The sequence below is a fragment of the Nesoenas mayeri genome (assembly GCF_963082525.1).
Source record: "Nesoenas mayeri genome assembly, chromosome: 1".
NCBI lineage: Eukaryota > Metazoa > Chordata > Aves > Columbiformes > Columbidae > Nesoenas > Nesoenas mayeri.
Genome location: NC_137541.1, coordinates 38,433,947 through 38,448,600, shown reverse-complemented (window position 1 = coordinate 38,448,600; position 14,654 = coordinate 38,433,947).

Genomic DNA, 14,654 nt, shown 5'->3' with positions numbered 1-14,654 from the left:
TCTTAATATAATTGGTTACATAAAGCTCTAAACTAGGCACTCATTATGTGGTTAACCCTTAAAATGTTAGTTCATTACTTTCCTCTATCAATAGCACCTTGGAAATCTCAGAGCATCAGCTACACGCAAACAGTCAGAGCAAGTATGGAATTTTAACAGAAAATGGGAATGTAGTCCCAAATCACTAAAGATACATGAACCACTAATAAAAGGTAAATCAAAGGAACATAACAAAAATACTTAGCCAAATCAATTTTTATGACACCACTACATACCGGGTCTAATAGGGCAGCAGCTACTGTATTATTTTGGGTGTGCATATCTGCACACTCCAGAATAATGGTTTCTCTCTGATGCACCTGACGTTAGAGAAGTGCTGCATAGTTATGTTCAACCCCTAGCCATAGAATAAACTTGTTCAGTGACAAAATTAAGTGAACAAGCATAATATTCTTTAAAATGTCTGGTCTCATCACAGACTAATTTGTAAAGGAAATAACACTTTAACAATCACTGCAGGGAAGCTGAACATGAAATAGAAACACATACCACGGACTTGGCTTGCAAGATACTTTCATCCAACCTATTGTTTTCAAATGATATGAGGAATATTTGTTTCTGTAGCATACACGTCATTAGCAGTTGAATATCTTTTCTTCTGTGGTTGCTTGAGGCTGAGCTGAAACTGATAACACTGATTTGGGGAAAGTGATTTGGGGCTATATTCCAGTTTCCGTTCACATTACATACTTGTACAGATTTTTCTTTTATGGTTACCATCAGCTTTATGGAATGCTTTAATAGACTTTTACAATATTTATTTTCAAATACAAAAATGTTTGAACTCTTTATCATTATTATAATAGCATATGAATAACGAATTACAGCTCTGCAAAATTTTTGGACAAAAATTACATAAGATACTGTTGTCTGTCTCGCAATATTCAGTGCTCTTTTGCAGGTGGTGGTATAAAATTCTTAGAAGGCAGCTGGTCCAATGATAAGTAATGAGACCCTCTTTATCTCTTTATTCAATATGTGCTTTCAGGACAGCTGAAAACAAGCTCACAAAAAAACCAAACAAACAAACAAAAAAACAAAACAAAAAAACACAAAAACAAACAAACAAAAAAACCAAAACAAACAAACAAAAAAAAAACCAAAAAAAAACCAACCCAGTCCTATCTTTCCAAACTTCTTTCCAAAAAAAAGGAGTCAGGTTGAGCTGATTGGTTTTATATATTCTTAATTAGATAATGGCTGAATCCATATTGGCTGAGTGCATGGAGACCCTCCCTGTCACACAGTGTTGGGAGGAAAAAAGGCACAGAGTGTAGACAAATAGAACTTTGGAAATTTGCTTTGATTTAAGTCTAGAGACAGTTTCCATGACTGCTTGTTTAGGATGAAAAATAACTAATAGGCATTTGTAGAAAAGGACTGCAGGACTGCGATCATGCCCTCCTGATCAAAATACAACTAAGCAATCCATCTTGAGCTAAAAAAAAAGAAAGGTCAGCATCTACCACTATTCCTGATAAGGAACTTGATGGTGTCATTTACAGAATAAATTGTTACTCAACATGAATAGGCTTTAGAGAACCAAATAATAAAGAAACAGCAGCCTCTTTTTCAAATGACATTTTTCTAGGAACACCAAATTCAGTTCCACAACTGAATCTCAGCTCTAGTGCCTCAATTGCTTGAGCAAAACAACTCATGAAGGAATAAGTATTGCAGAAAAAAATACCCCCCAAAAGTGAGGTTTTTCTTCAGTCATCAGCTATTTTGGAAATCTGCATTCAACAGTATCATTATGGGCTTTGTCAGTTCATGATGATATAGCTAGATCTTGCAAGCTTTTCTTATGCAGAGCAATATCACAAACAGTATTATGGTCTTCCTCTCTGTGGAAAATAATTCTCCCTTTACAGTAAACCTGCTTCCTTTAAAAATCTTCTAAAAAGATACGGGATTTCTCTCTGATATGTTAGGATCCCTTCAGACCGGAAGAGTTAGAGGAAGTCTTACCAGAACAGCTGTAACTTCTCCTCGATGAGCAATGGGGCTTTTTGTTCTTGCAGAGCTCAGACGGATATTGATGATCAAGACCAGGCTAAGTGAGAAAAATGGAAGCTCAGGAACAGCAACGGAATATTTCTTCACTCAGACAGCATATCACTTCTAGAATAAAAGAGGCAAATGGGGAAGAAATAGGGCAGAGCTTGCCATTGCCACTATGTATGACAGACATGGGCTGGAGGTGGACCCATATGCTCCAGTCAAGTACCAATGTCAAAATGTGGTAACTGGCCATTGCAAAGAAGGACAGTTGCATCCAGAACTCCTGAGAGAGCTATGCCTACAACCATTCTTTCAGAAGCTTAACACCTCCTTTTAAGTGCATACCAGTGGTGACCCTTTGTGGCAGGACAGTCTCTGTGTTTTAGTTTCCTAATCATCTTGAGAGTCAAAAAGCATCACTGCTCAAAACAAAAAAAAAAATCCTGCTTCATCTGTTCCACAAGTTCAAAAGGCCTGTAAAAATTACTCAAATGAATTTTTCACTGAATTTTCCCAAATCTCAAAACAGGGTTGGGATTTGCTAAAATTTGTGCAGTGCTACATTCAAACTATCCTAAACTGTTCCTGATAATTCAATTTCCCCATGTATTTGATGAAATCTTATGACCACCAAATTCCTTTTACTTAATTTAGAAACTTTAGATAAGTGATTTATTTAACTGGAAGTTATCTGAATAGACAGGAAAGAGAGACAGGCACCACTGGCCACTAAATCAGACTTCAAGTGGGCCAACTCCCCCTCTGAAGGTTTTATCTATCTCCTTGGAATATACATGAATTATAAAGTAACTATATTCCCAATTTTGCCACCTCAGGTTCCTAAATTTAAGGAAATAAATCTGTGTCTTACTGTGGACCTAGTTATTACTAGTATAAAGGTACCTTCCCATTTGGGATTCAGCTATATTTGGATATGCACTTTTACACTCGTATAATTGTCTTTACCCTAGGGGAGTTGTACTACTTTAGCTACACTGATATAGTCAAAGAAGCACAATTTTCTGGTGCAGACACATCCAACATTATAGAGAGTTTATGGCTCATTTTCTAATGGTTCATAAATTGGGACAATATTCCCTAATAAATCTGGGGGACAACTGGGCTAGAGATCAGGATAGGCAGGCAAGTAGCAAGTAAAGAGATAATAAATATCAAGATCCTGTAACTTTCAAAGTTCCATCAGTGTTCCTCACAGCATACACTTCCAGCCAGGCTCACCTGCTGCCTCGCTTACTGGCCTTTTATCACTTCAGTCTTCATTCCTTGAAAGACAGACATGTGGAATGAACCCACCGATTACAGTATCAATAAGCCATCTGATCTCAAGACAGCTGCCATTTCAAGTGTGGATGGCTGGAGCTTGTGTCTCCCATACCTCAACAGGCAGAAGGCCGCCTTGCTATGTGAAGCTGAGTCTGAAGAAGAGACCTCTCAATTAACTGCATTCAGTTCAGCCGTGGGCTTGCCAAGTGATTCCTTATGCTTCAGCTTTGCCATCGGTAAAATGGGGCTGACAGTAATACTTTTCTCATGGAGGGAGAGTAAGGAGGAAAAAGGCTCACTAGAGATATAATTCTTTGGGAAAGTCAGGTGAAAAGTGAGAAATGACAACCATTATCCTTAGCAACTCACTTGCACTCAAAATCACTCATAGTGCCAACTGAAAACAATATAAAAACATAGCTCTTTAAAAATGCACCATAATGCCCTGATGCCAGGTCTTAGAATTGATTCCCAAACCCTTAGAAAAGAATGTAGTTGCTAAACTATCACATATATTAAACAGCAGTAGTCAATGGACCTGTTCTACTACTGAAAAGAACAAGGAAACAAAATCAAGAACAGCTTTCTGCCCCAGAGCACAATCTAATCTGGGAATACACTGTCTTGCTTGCAGATTGCTTCAATAATCTGAGCCAAACAAAGGTAATAGGGGACTTAGAATTTGTGATTTCAATAAATGAGTATATGGCGATGGTATCAGCTTGGGAAATACCCTGCCCTCGCATACTCCTGCTTTTTCCTGCCCCACAGGATGGCACATCTGAGGCTGTGCTGCAAAATACATCAGCTAACTAATCCAGCTGTAAAAACAGTTTTTTAAACCAGGGATCAATTTCCCAGCCCAGCTCACACCACAGACATCAATATGGAGAACGAATGGGGAGGGATACATTAAACCAGTATTGCTGCCTGATAACTTTGTCTTACGAAAGCACTCTGACAACGCAGTGAATGTACGTGTGTACATCTACCTCCCCAAACAATTCAGGCAAGTGTACATTAATGTCCCTTGGCAATCCATCTCCACATACTGATCTCAATGCAGCCTCTTTCATGCATATGCTTCAGGGCAATCTAACACTGGCATAGCAAGGATTTTACGGCTTTTACGATGTAAGGAAGGAGCCAAAACACACCCTCAAACCATGACCTTTTCTGTAATAGTTTTTCTGAATGAGATAGCTGCTACTGAGATAGTAGCTAAAGAATCCAGTTGTTGAATAGCTGCTTCTCTCTGCTTTCATGCCTTTGCTCTGTTTGCCAGTACTTTACTTAGTTTTCCAGATTTCACTACAAACAACTTGTATAAACTGTTCACAATCCAAATGTAGTATCACTACAGCGGGTTTCTCACCAGGAATGAGACCAAAGGAAGGTGATAAGGGGGACACAAAACTGTATGTCAACAGCACTTCTTCATGATTGAGAAGTGATTTCCTTGTGAAAAGGCAAAAAGTAAGAAATCTTCAGAATAAAGGAAAAAGAACAAGTGAAGAGGGATGGGTGAGGAATCAAAATCAAACATCCCTGTTACTAAGGCACTCAATAAAATCGATTTCCTACTCAAATAATCTTTGCTCCAAGTCAGCTGGTTATGACACACTCAGATGTTTGCTGCAAAACACTAAGAGATAGAGGGGGATTGATGTCCCGTTCCAGTTCTTTCTGTTCCACCTCTCGCCTCTGAGTTCTGCTGAATGTGACATTTTTCCCTGGCGCCTAATACACAGAACTCTGCTGCTAATTTTATGCACAGAGTTCTCATACTGTGTAATTTGAGGCCAGAGACTCCTCCAACAGCCTGCTAGACAGAGTACACACCCTTCAACACTGCTGCTGCTGCAGGGAAATGGGGGCAGGGAGAAGGAAATAAGCCAGACAAGAAACAAGTTTCCAAAGTTGTCCAAGATGTTGGGCTGATTTTTGGCTCTGTTATCCAGCAGGGATCTACCTCTGGCTCTCCCTGTCTTGTTTGTCAACAGACCGGTCCAGTGGATTTGCTAGTAATTACAAAAACTCAGTCAACTTAAGGTGCTCACTTCTCCCCGCTTTTTTCCCTATGTTAGATTCTACCTGGCTGCTCTAATACTAAATCAAGTTGTTGGCCACAAGGCTCTTTTAATACTACCACAAGACAGAATAAGAAGTGATTTCTGCAAGATACTAATAGAGGATTTAAAAGAGAAACTGGTGTCTCTTTTACCCCACCAGGATTAACATTCTGAATCTCACAGACAGAATCTGCACTGTAATATATTCCACTAAAATTAAAATGGGCAAGTAACCTTCAAAACCTGGCCTGATCATACTCAAAGGGGGATTGAACTGGATATATCCCCATTAACTGACTAGAAAAGCCTTTGTGCCAGACACCCCTTTTTGCTTCCAGCTAACTGGACTGATTTTTACTGAAGCCTTTTAGTGGAATCATCGCTTCCACAGTAGATAAAGTGTTGAATTAGATCCATTTTCAATACTACTTCCTTATACTCTGATGATGATACAAGAAGGAGAACAACCCATATGACTGACTTCTCCCAGCTCCAACTTTTCATTCTCTTGACTGCATCAACAAATAGACTGTGAGGGAGCTACAGGTTAAAAAGTGAAAAAAGGACTTTGATAACAGAATTATATCAGTAACTTCTCCTCTTGTATACACTTTATGCCAGAACAAAATAAACTGTACTGCCTAAAGACTTCATCTAAAAAAAATTACAAAAAAACCCAAATCTCAGGCCTTGATGTACAGCAATTGCTGTTATAGCCCAGAGACCTATCTGAGACTAAATAAAATATTTATTGAGAATGTGAGAAGAGCTGGGACTTTCACCAATGTTCAGCTGCAACAGAACATCGCGAGCTTTGACATCCAGAGAACTTTCATCGCAGTCCCTCTCATGATGAAATAAGTGCCTAAGTAGAGAGGACAAGGGAGGGAAGACTGGGAGGAAGAACACAGTCCTTTCTTCTGTATCTGGGGCGTGGGATAAATGAAAAATTAGGCATAAAAGTCAGATAAGTTCAGATACTGATCTGGTACAGCCATCAACATGCTCACCAGGGAAAAAAAAGAAGAGAATGAGAGGAAAAACAGAGACAACACACAGTTGACAAAAAGAGGAACATAAAAAGAATAAAGAGGGATGTGTTGAAACAACCAAATATAAAGAAGGACTGGGAAAAATTCATCCCTCCTCTAAAGACATGCATTGCATGTCCAAATTTGACCCACATATGTCTGGGTATCTAATTTATGAGAGACATGAAGCTGACCAGCCAACAGGCTGGCCATAAATTATATCTCCTAGATAAGCCAAGATGATTTACATTAGGAGAGAGGAAGAGGAAAATGACGCATAAGAATCTTGTCCTTGCCCTCCTGGGCACTGCCTGTGATATAATCTGTGAGCACCTAAAAATCTGCAGGTGTCCTGAAGTGGCAATACTCCTTGCCAAAACCTCTCCATTATAAAAGCTAATAGATCTCAGAACCCTTTTTCCACTGTCTGACAGTATGGCTGCCTAGCACAACTACACTTTCAGATGTACAATACTTGCAATTTCATTGACTGAGATTTGCTCAAATCCTTGTTTTTTCCTCTTTTTTTTTTTTTTTTCCACATATCTTAATTATCTCATCTCCTTCATTTCTCTCTACATATGTTTTGTGTTTGGTTTTTTTTTTTTTCAGAATTAGCAAAACAGTAGGTCAAGAGAAATTATTTTTCATTTCTACTAAATGCCTATAAGACTGTATCTGGAATACTATCACTAGTTTTGGAGCCCCCCCAAACAAGAGAAATGTTGACAACTTGGATAGACTCCCACAGAGGATAAATAAGGCTGGAGCATATGATATATGAGGAAAGGCTGAAGTAAGTGGGTTTGTTTATCTTAGAGAAGACTAGAAGGGAGATCTAATTGCTAATCAAATAAAACGAAGTGAGATTAAAGAGGAGATATATCTAGACTATTCTCCTAGGTGCACAATGAAAGCATGGGAGACAAGAATCACAAGTTGCAACAAGGGAAAAATCTCATTGGACATAAGAAAAAATTATTCAATATGACACTGAAATAGAGGCCCAGAAAGAATATGAGGTCTCCATCCAGTGAGATTTGCAAACTTTCACTAGACAAGCTTGATCTAACTTTCATATTAGAGCAGCTTTGAGCAAGGCATTGTGTAGACAACATCCAGTGGCCTCTTCTAACCTTATTTTTGCTTTGTTCAAATACCAGATGCTATCTTCAGCTAACCAAAGTCTCTATCTGAGTTACAGGTCACGTTATCCAGGACAATCTGCTTAATATAAATTAAAAGCTCTCATGCAGTTGTCAACTGTGAGCATTTCAGACAGTTTATGGTACTGCGCTATAAAATGAAATTTTCTGTATAAAAAGAAAAAAGGAACAGGAGGAACACAAGTTCCCTGAAAAACAAGACTTAAAAAAATGTTACTTGTAATAACTTCATAGTAAAGCATGTTGATGGATATTCTTGGACTGGATTTCCTCATGCATCTGCAAATTCTTTCCTCTTGGAACACTAACATTTCCCTCCTCTCCATTTTCCCCTTGTGGGACTCATCCCTCTCCAAGCCCATCTTCTTCCTCAACCTGCTTTCCTTTCCACATCACCTTTTTTGTCTTTTTTTTTTTTTTTTTGAGCCCTGTCTCACTCTTTATTCTTCTCCTCCTAAATCTTTCATCCCAAATTGGAAAAGAATTCTTCAAGGCACATCCCCTAAAGAGAAGCTAATTTTTTGGCTTTGGGCCTGCTCCTGCTTTGTCAGATCTCTCTTGTCAACAAGTGTGTGTGGAAGCTTTGGAATGCCCAAGAAACCCATAAACTGACCTGGTAATCCCAGGGAAAGCCTGATCTGCATTACTGATACTTGTAAAATAAACAAGAGAGTCTGATGCCTGAAGTACCTTAGAGCAGCCTTCCTCAAATGTTGCCTGACACATCAAGTATTCAGTATGTGAAAGGAGGGGAGGAGCGGAATACACCCACCATGAAAATGAATAGAGAGATTAAATGTATGCACTGCACAAGCATTAGACCTGCACTGATTTTATAAGCAGTAAATATAGTTCTTCAGTAACTTGGCTCTCATTACCCTTAGTATCCTTATTGTTATTTGTGCTGTGGCTTTTAGAAACCAAGAGTCTTACTGTAAGAAATAAAATGGTTACAGAAACTTAGCATGCTTGTCTATATGTCTGAAACAGTGAAAAAAAGGATGAAGAAAAATTCACACAACTTGAAACTGGAGTCTTTAGGACATTAACTAGTGAACAATCAGAAAGGTTGCAGAGTTTTACAAATATATCTGGTTCAGAGAACAAGAATCACAGAAGAGAACACTTTCACCACCTAGCTACATAAATCCAATTGGTGTCCTGAATAATATAAGCTGAAAATTCAGTGTAATTTTGCTCTCAGTTACAGAAAAATTGCTGTTCACATGTTTGAATGCCATACACAATGCTTAGCCATCCACCTATGTCATGATGTCACTATACAAAGAGTTTATGAAAATCAGAAATTTTTATACTATAAAAATTGTTAGTTTCTCTCATTCTTGAATACATATTTTGATTCATCAGAGCAGACCTGTATTCCCACTTTGAATACTTTCCAACAGCGCTTTATTCCATATGTTGCAGAAAAAAATAAAATCAAATAGAAAATACAGTTGCCTGCCTTGGCAATATAGTTCCTATTCTTACTCCTACTGTTGATTGTCTTATGCTTTCAAAGTCTACCCGATTTAGCTAAGCTGACAGCAGATACTCTACTTTTACATATAATCCTTCTTCAAATCTCAATAAACTCTTTGCTGAAATAATAACCATCCAGCTGCTAAACCCACAAGATAATTAAACACTGTGTGAAAGGACATTCCTTTTAAGCAGATTTACATTTTATCAAATGATTACTCCAACTTAATTTGAATAATAATTATTGAAATACTTTTTTCTTTTTAACCTTTTCTCACCTAAGTTCTTTCTCGGGCCCTTGGGCAATAGAAAAACTAAAAATGTAACTGTAGGATAGGAGAAGAAGGAGTAAAGAAGGCAAGAAATGAAAAAGGCATTAAATAGTTACTGTATTCTCACTTAGGCTTCAAATCTGGCTTCAGAGGAACTATTCATAGTTTGAAAGTTAAGCATAAAGCAGAAGGCTGTGCAAGATCACAGTGTCTTTGGCACAAGAATTGTTTCTTGCTATGAGACATATAAGTACAATACTTAGGGAAGGCCCTAGTTACAATTGGATCTACAAAAATTGATGCGGTACAAAAAAAAAGTGAGAAAGCAACATCTAGGAAAATAAACTTCTAGTAATTTTTAGTAAGTCTTGTCTCTAAATAAATACCTGACTGAGTTTCCTTGTATTGATTGGGTTTGAGTCTCCATTGCACATGTGAAAACTGGTCAACACATCTACTTTACTCTCCATACACAGCATTAAGAAGATGGGGTAGCCATGCTTAAGAATTCAAATTTGAATTAATGCTATCACAGAAGTGCAAAAACTTTATCTAAACATGACAGTGTTTAAAAAAGATGTAATGGGAGAAAGAAGTTAACAATAGCTATTTCATGGGCTACCAAACGATCTAGAACTACAAAAGAGTGTTTGCTATGTACTATTGATTCTAATCAGAATAACCTTTCCTTCACTTAGTAGAGGCAACAACTCTCTTAGATATTCACACATTTGGGTTTCTTTCTCCAAGTCTCTACATCTACAAAAATCCCATCTCACCCTAAAACAATCTATTTATTTCTCTAAGCTATTACTGTATGGTGTGATACCATTCTAAGGGAGACTTTAGCAGATGTTTTTATTTTGCTGTCTGATCTTCAAGCTCCTTTTAAGGAGCTATTAGTCTTTAAGGTTCCCTAATCCCTCAACTAAATTTATCAGCAGTCGATTGCAGCCAAGAGTTAAGCTAAATTAAACTTTTAAATCCCTGTACAGTGTATCAGATGCACTTCTGCTAGGGGAGGTGGAGCGGAAAGCTCCAAATATTCCACTTACCAAGAGGTAGGAGAACCCTGCTTTCCTCCAACAGTTTTTCAAAGCTTCCACACATTTTTCAAGCTCACTACAATTTCCCTAATTTGTATAAGAACAGGAACTCAACTATTGAAACAACTTGTCATTTAATTCCATACTAGGTGTGTGCATGCATATGTCTGCACAAGTTTGCAGACAGGTACCCACTTTCCTCTACAAGCATGTACACACATACTTAGGTTAAGGCTGCATGCATGCCTGAGACATCTGGTCCAACTGACACATATGAGGTAAAAAGGTATTTATCTACATATATATGTGTGTGTATGTGATATATAGATAGATAGATGCAGATATATATACATATATCACATACACGCAAATATATATATATATATGCGTGTGTGTGTGTGTGTGTGTCTGTTGCCCAGTCTTTGTCCTCACACAGTGAATCATTCCCTTGTTTACTTCTCTCACTCACACTCATAAGTAATTATCAGGACATATATCCTTCCTGCTCTTACTAAGTAGTAAAATACATGGTGTCCTAAATAATTTGCACGTCAACATCAACAGCTGGTTAGTTTTGATGACAATATACGATAGTCCATTACTATTCCAGAACTGTGAACTTCTTATACACACACAGAAAACACACACAAAACAAAACGTAAACAGATACAGTCCAGCATGTACTCTTTCTTAAAAAGAAAAAAGTACAGAGGAAAAATATGGATGCTTAAGAGGAAATAGCTAAGATAGATTTTTTTTACCTGTGGAACAGTAATTGCAATCTAAATCATCAGTAGTTTTCAGAAGTCACTAACAAGAGATCAGTACCTACATAGATTGATGGTGTCAATCAAATTACTAACAGATTGGCCTTCTCCCCACAAAGTAATTACTCAGTGGTACTAATTGATCCCTATCTCTTTCCAATTTCTGTAAAAAGCTCTAGAAGAGGGGCCTGGTGAAATCTCAGTTAAAAACACCAGAAAGAGTCCTCATGACAACTGTGGAAGGTGGCTCAGGTCCTAAAAAAGACAACAGAGTCAAGACTAAAGCTCTCTGGATATAAAATCAATCATTGCAAACCAGGTTACAGTAAACTGGTGAAATAAAAAAAACTTCCATTCCAAAGACTTCATAGTATTTACTCTGAGGACACATCAAAGATTTGTTTCCAAAATCATTCGTCTTTCATATTCACCAGCTTTTTTTTTCAGGAGAGGAAGTGTGATTTCTGCTGTCTATATCCCCATGGCTACAGCTAGGAAGGGAATTGGCCACATCACAGCACACGAAATGTCAGATTAACAAATTCCAACACAACAGTTCAGGGAAACAGACGCTTGCGTTCTCCCACCTTCATCCTCCCATGTCACACTAAAAGAAAATGAAAAAAAAATGTCAACAACAGAAAACTAGCCAAAGCCATGTAAGGGAATCAGATATACCCTTCAGAAATGTAAAGCTCTCTAAAAATAGGATGAAAGGCTAAGCAAATCATTTGTTTTTACTCATAGCAGTAATAAAAGGTCCTTGTAAGGGACTCACACAAGTTCTGTGCTGCTACAGTAGCATCTGTCTCCTCATTGCTGGAAAGAAATGATGAAGAGGATTTAGAGCGAGTGTAACCTGAGAGAGAAATCATCTGCCATTCCCTCCCAGGGCATCAGCAAACTTTCCCTCTCCTGGGAGAAGGAAGCACCACTCTCCTTCCCTTGCCTCTTGTGACTATTATAATAAACATGCCTATGAATAATATTAATAACCAGAAAAAATCTAACTCTATTAAGAAAGGGTAAGAGAAGCTCAATTGAAAAGAGACAAGATTCTGTGCAAAACACAGGGTGAACCTGGTAGCAAAGAAGAGGTCAAGTAACAAACAGATCCTTTCTGTGAAAAGGAGGATCCTCTTGCTCCACCCAAGTGAAACTGCTAACACAGTCTGTACTCCTCACAATCAAAATCTAGAGCAACAAGAAAAAAGAAAAGGATGGTCCAATTTTGAAGATACTGTGCCAGGACAGGATACAACATGGGTTTTCTTGTGCCACTGTAGTGTGTGGTCTCATGCAAACTGTTAATTTGAGGGTGTTTCAGTTGTCTGCCCCTTAACAGGAGGAAGTGTTGGTGGAAAAATAAATACCAAGACAGTCAGACAATAGTAATAGAAAACATGGGGTACACTAGTTCAGAGATCAATGAGGTTTTTAGTATGCCCTGCTACTTGTTTTTTCTCTCACTAATTAGGGGGTAGAAATGTCAACACAAGTGCAGAAGAATATCAGAGATGGTACACTTCAAAGAGGCAAAATACTGCCAGTCAGCAAATCACTTGCATCTTGCAAGTTTCTGCTTCATCCAAAAGCAAGATACTAATGGTCAATTTACTGAACTATCTCATTCTTCTTCAATACAGCAGCTTCTGCGTCCCACTGAGACCAAAACTCAAAGAGCCTGAGGGCTACTGCCAGTTGCAAATAATGGTCAAAATACCATAGCATGAGCTAAAAGTGCTGCTGCATATCATTCAGATCTGTACCACATGCTACATCAATATTCCACTTCTAGATCACATTTATTTTACCTACACAAGGAATATTCACAAAGGTTTAAAAGGAGTGCAAAAAGGCTCTGCAATAAGGTGGTTTATCTACAAGATTACCACTGTGACTGTTTTTAGGAAGGAGAAACAATAAAAGCATCCAAGAAAAAAAAAAGTATGCCCATAATGAGCATCAATTCAGATGTGCAGAATAAAAAAACAGTCATGTAAGTTTCTATAAAATGGGTTACCCCAATAAAACTATTTATTTATGAACAAGGTGTTAAAATGATTATCAGAAGGAATATCTAAAAGGTAATTGTAAGAAGAAGTTGTGGTACACTGGTAACAGCAGGGAAGATAGACTTCCCTTAGGATGTGCCAGTGAGTCCTTATATAATAAAATTCTCTCCAGAAGACAGAGGATAAGGACGTTACAAAAGATAAACTCAAATTTTAAATTTGACGTTTACCTAAGAGAATCCCAAATGAAGCAGAAGTGAATGCTGCTGGACAAGCTAACACTTGAATGTCCACCCATTCTCCTAAGAAGTTTAGCATAGGTAACAAGAGTAGGGATTTCCTTACTGCAGTCCTCCCTTCAGGCAATCTAAAGAGATAAAGAAGAGAAAGTACAGGAGAATTCAGTGTTTGGGTCTGATTCAGACCATGCATTACATAGAGATACTCTTTTAGTCCCAGTAAGTTTCGTTTGTGTGTATTTGTCTTTTAACAACTGGACTGGGGCTGTTCAACTCACTTCATCAGGGTGACTGAAACACTACTACAGAATAATGACTTTCATTTGCTGGGATTCTCCTTGGCTGCATTCGAGTCATGACCTAAACCTGAGAAGATATCTCATTTAGCAATCCTGTAAGTAGAAGAATTGTTTTCTAATGAAATATTGACAATAAATAATCAGCTGACATAACCCTGCTCTTTTTCTGTAACTAGTTATAGACTTTCTTAGCCAACACTTTCTACTTGGGATGTTGGCAGGAAAAGCCCCAACTGGCCATTTGAGCATCACTGCTATAAAATTCTTCCCACTCACTGTTTACCCAGAAACATTTGACTCCTTTACAAACCTCTGACTTCTAAATCCACTTAACATGTGCACTAACAGCTCTGAAACAAATAAGAGCACAAAAAGAAAACAAAACAAAATACAAAAGAACACAGATTCATTAAAGAATAACTATCAAAATTAACTGTCAAAATTTAGGTTACCACAGGATTTCAACTGCTAAAACTGGAGTCAGATTTCCCCAAAAGCTGTTTACCCTGATCTAAATGCTTTGACTGCTCTCCTATCAGCCATCTAGTATAAATGGGAATTAATAATGAAGCCATCCCTCTGCTGTGCTAGTTTTCCTGGAATATAACCCCTGTGGTAATAATTACATGGGTTTATCCATCCCAGTGTGAACAACACTGAAGTGTCAATTATGACAAATGTCTGATACCCAGAAGTGTCTGTTGTGAAGAAAACCAACTGTTTCCATTTTCTTAACCTTTGGGTCAGGGTTTCCCACTGGGACTAACAGCTTTTTTTCCTGCTGTAAGTATCCATTTGAGAGTTGCTAGGAGGTGTTATGATACACAGACCTACTCTTCAGCATTAAGTTTTTTTCTTGTTAGGTAATCTGAGCCTAACTCTCATCAGGGATTTACACAGAAACACCTATTGCTGTT